Raw genomic sequence first — 5,009 nt, forward strand, 5'->3', positions numbered from 1 at the left:
CCCTTTTCCCACACCCTCTCCAGCAACTGTTATTTTTTGAGCTAAGATAATTGCCATTCTGACTGGAGTTAGGTGCTATCTCAGTGTGGTTTTGATTTGCATCTCCTGGATGATTAGTGAGGTTGAACATTTTTTCATGTGTCTGTTGGCTGCTCAGATGTCTTCCTTTGAGAAGTGTCTGCTCATATCTTTTACCCATTTTGTAATGAGGTTGTTTGTTTTTTTCTTTTCTGCACATTTGAGTTCCTTGTAGATCCAAGATGTTAAGCCTTTGTCAGACCTGGAGTTGTCAAATACTTTTTCCCAGTCTGTAGGCTGTCTCCCTACTCTCTTGATGGTTTCTTTGGATTTCCAGAAGCTTGTCAGTTTAATGAGGTCCCACTTGTCTATCTTATCTCTTATGGTCTGTGGGTTTCAGGTCTTGTTCAGGAATTGGATGCCAGTTCCAATTTCCATGAGGGTATTTCTTTCATTTTCTAAGGTTCTTATGGTTTGAGGTTTTACATTTATGTCTCTGATCCATTTAGAGTTAATTTTTGTGTATGGGGTAGATAGGGGTCCTGTTTGAATCTTCTGCATGTGGTCAGCCAGTTTTCCCAGCAGCATTTACTGAATAGGTTCTCCTCTCCCCAGTGGTAGGTGGTGGAGCCTTTGTCGAAGATGAGTTGGTTGAGAAATTGAGGTTTTGTTTCTGAAATCTCAATTCTATTCCATGATCTATATGCCTTTTCCTATATCAATACCAAGCTCTTTTGATTATTGTAGCTTTATAGTAAAGTTTGAAGTCTGGTAATGTGATACAACCTGCTTTGTTTTTTTTTTCTGAGGATTGTTCTGGCTATTTTTGGTTGTTTGTGTTTCCATATGAATTCCTGTGTTGTTTTTTCTAGGTCTGAGAAGAATGTTGCTGGTAATTTAATGGATATTGCATTAAATCTGTAGATTGCCTTAGGTGAGATGGACATCTTCACAATGTTGATTCTTCCAATCCATGAGCATGGGATATTTTTCCACTTGTTTGTGTCATCTTTGATTTCTTTGAGCAGTGTTTTGTAGTTTCATTTAAAGGTCTTTCACGTTTCTGGTTAGGAAGATGCCAAGGTATTTCATTTTTTTGTGTGTGTAGTTATTGTGAATGGAATTGTGCTTTTTATTTGGGTTTCTGTTTGTTTATTATTGGTGTAAAGAAATGCGGCTGTCTTTTGCACATTTATTTTATATCCTGAGACTTTGCCAAAGTCCTTTATCAGTGTAAGGAGGTTTTTGACAGATTCTCTTGGGTTTTCAAGGTACACTATCATGTCGTCTGCAAAGAGAGATAGCTTGACTTCCTCTTTTCCTATTTGGATACCCCTCATTGCCTTCTCTTCTCTGATTGCTTGAGCCAGGACTTCCAATATTATGTTGAACAGGAGGGTGAGAGTGGGCATCCTTGTCTTGTTCAAGTTTTCAGGGGAAATGGTTCCAATTTTTGTCCATTTAGGAGTATGCTGGCTGTGGGTTTCTCATAGATGGCTTTTACTGTTTTGAAGTATGTTACCCATATGCCTAGCTGTTTGAGAGTTTTCATCCAGAAGGGGTGCTAGATTTTATCAAAAGCTTTTTCTGCATCTAATGATATAATCATGTGGTTTTTGTTTTGACATCTGTGGATATATTTAATTACATTTATGGTTTCACAAATGTTGAACCAGCCTTGCATCCCAGGGATGAAGCCTACTTGGTCAGGATGAATGATTTTTGAGATCTGTTGTTGAATCCAGTTCACTAGGATCTTGTTGAGAATTTTAGCATCTATGTTCATCAAAGATATTGGCCTGTAGTTCTCTTTCTTTGTTGGGTCTTTACCTGGCTTGGGTATCAATGTGATGTTAGTTTTGTAAAATGATTTGGGGAGAGTTCTGTCTTTCTCAATTGCCTGGAATACCTTCAGTAGGATTGATATAAGCTCCTTCTTAAATGTCTTGTAGAATTCTGCTGGAAAGCCATCTGGTCCAGGGCTTTTTTTGTAGGTAGTTTTCTTATTATGTAGTCAGTTTCCTTGATTGTTATTGGTCTATTTAGGGTCTCAATTTCTTCTTGTTTCACCTAGGCAGGTTGTGTGATGACAGAAAGTCCTCCATTTCCAAAAGGTTTTCAAGTTTGTTTCCATACAAGTGTACATAGTAGTTTCTAGTGATCTTTTGTATTTCTTCAGAATCAGATGTGACTTCATCTTTTGTGTTTCTGATTGTGTTTATTTGGGCTTTTTCTCTCTTTTTCTTGGTCTGTCTAGCTAGGGGACCATTGATCTTGTTTATCCTTTCAAAGAACCAGCTTTTTGTTTCATTGATTTTTGTTTTATCTTTTTGTCTTCTATGTCCTGGATTTGGGCTTTTATTTTGGTGATCTGGATTCTTCTGCTGAAATTAGGGTTTTTGTGGTCTTGCTTTTCCAGCTTTTGTAGGTGACTTCTTAGGTTGTTAATTTGTGACCCTTCCATTGTCTTCATGTGCATTTGTAGGAATATAAATTCCCCTCTTACTACAGCTTTCATGGTGTCCCACAGATTTTGGTAAGATATTTCTTCATTTTCATTTGTTTCTGGGTATCTTTTAATCTCTGTTTTGATTTCATCATTGACCCAGGAGTTGTTTAGCATCATGCTGTTTAATGTCCATGTCTTTGTGGGTTTTGTGGACCTTTTTGGTGTTAATGACTATTTTTATTCCACTGTGGTCCAAGAAGGTGCATGGTAAAATTTCAGTCATTTTAAATTTGCTTATGCTTTATTTATGGCCAAGTATGTGGTCGATCTTAGAGTACGTTCCATGTGGTGATGAGTAGAATGCATATTCTCTGGTCTTTGGATGGAGGGCTCTGTAGGTATCAATTAAGTCCAATGATTAAGAGTCACATTGAGTTTTCGGATCTTGTTGCTGATTTTTTGTCCTGATGATCTATCTAGGGTTGTGAGTGGGGTATTAAAGTCCCCAGCTATGATGATATTGGAGTTGATATCTTTTTATAGTTTACCTAGGAGCTGCTTTATGAAAGTTGGTGCTCCTATGTTTGGTGCATATATGTTTAGGATGGATATTTCTTGTTGATGGATTGAACCTTTTATCATTATGTAGTGGCCTTCTGTATCTTTTTAAATTGTTGATAGCTTAAAGGATATTTTGTCTGAGATTAAGATCGCAACTCCTCCTTTCTTTTGTTTTCCATTCACCTGAAAATTTGTTTCCCACACTCTTACTTTGAGTCTGTGAGTGTCCTTTCTAGTGAGGTCGGTCTCTTGAAGGCAATAGATTGTTGCCTGGTGATATTTTATCCATTTTGCCATTCTATGTCTTTTCAGTGGTGCATTTAGTCCATTCACATTCAAACTAATTATTGAAATGTGAGAGCTGATTCCTGTCATAATGTTCTTACAGAGTTGTTGTTCTTCCTGTTTGTGTGTTCTTTCTTTTGCTTTTAGAGTTGGATCATGTGTGTTTTTAATCTTTTGCCTGTACTCTTGTGAAGAATATTGTTGTTCTTTTTTCCTTTACTTCTCTGTTCAATACTTTCTTAAGTGTTTCTTGTAGAGGTGGTCTTGTGGCAGTGTAGGTTCTTAGGGATTGGATACCTGGGAATGATTTTAATTCTCCCTCACTGATGAAGCTTAGCTTGGCTGGGTAGGTTATTCTTGGTTGAAATTGCTTATCTTTTAGAACTTTGAAGATAGGGCTCCAAGCTCTCCTAGCCTGGAGGGTTTCTGTAGATAAATATGCTGCTATTCTAATTGGTCTTCCCTGGTATGTAGTCTGACCTTTTTCTCTTGCAGCCTTTAGGATTTTTTTCTTTTATACCTACTTTGTTTAGGCAAATTATTATGTGTCTGGGAGTTGGTCTTCTCATTTGTTGTCTTGCAGGGATTCTCTGAATCTCTTGTGTTTGAATTTTTTCATCCTTGATGAGATGAGGGAAGTTTTCTTGAATGATTTCATGAAATGTTTGTTCCAGTGTGATGTCTGTTTCTCTCTCTGCCTCAGGAAGGCCAATTACTCTTAGGTTCAGTCTCTTGAAATGATCCTTCATCTCTTGAAGGTTTTCTTCTGTCTTTTTGAGCTTCTTTTCTATGCTTTTGACAGTTTGGGTTAGTTCTATATTTGGTCTTCGAGCTCTGAAATTCTTTCTTCTGCTTGGCTAATTCTGCTTTCCATGATTATTAGTTTTTTTATCTATTTCCATCACAGTATTCTTTACTGCTGTCATTTCTGACATCAGCTCCTTCCTATTTTCCTCTTGTCTCTCCTCAATCTTTTTAATTCTCTCGATTAATGTCTTCATGTCTGGGTTTGTTGCATGTGATCAGTCATTCTGGGGGCTCTTCGTTGTTTGTGTTCCAGAATCTGTTTCTCAGTGTCTGATTTCCCAGGGGCCTGTGCGAGACCTATATTCTTCTTTTGGTTTTTCTTCCTTTGTGTGGTTTTTTCCCCCTCCCTACTTTTTCCTTCCCTCCACGTCACCGTCATCTTTAATTCTGTTATTCAGGGGTAGAGGGATTGGTTTTACTTCTGTTTGTTCAATCTCCTATTCTTTATGTATGTCCTCTTACTTTGTTCAATTCTGGAGTTGCACTGTAGTTTGGGGTGGTCTTTTTTGCAGTTTTGAGATTTATTTAAGGGGGGAGCTGTGATTCAAAATCTATCTGCATGTCCTGGTATTCACCGACAGGTATATGGATAATCTGAAACCCACTTCCCACTGTTTTGAAATCTGTCTGTGCAGTGGGGCTGTAGGTTTACTCCCTGAAATAAAATGTGGTTAACAGAGGGAAGAGAATGGAACAGTCAGTGGGGGGAAGAGCAGGGTGGAGAGAGAGAGAGGAGTAAGGGGGGAAAACAAATGAGTGTACCAACAAATGGAGAGAGACAGCTAAACTGAAACAGATAAAAACAGTAAACCATGGCTACAGACGAACCAACTCCCATACAAAAAAAAATAAAACATACAATGATGCTAACATACAAGCTAACGAACCA

Source organism: Carlito syrichta, unplaced genomic scaffold (genome assembly GCF_000164805.1).
Source record: "Carlito syrichta isolate Samal-C Ts95f unplaced genomic scaffold, Tarsius_syrichta-2.0.1 Scaffold308197, whole genome shotgun sequence".
In the NCBI taxonomy this organism is placed as follows: domain Eukaryota; kingdom Metazoa; phylum Chordata; class Mammalia; order Primates; family Tarsiidae; genus Carlito; species Carlito syrichta.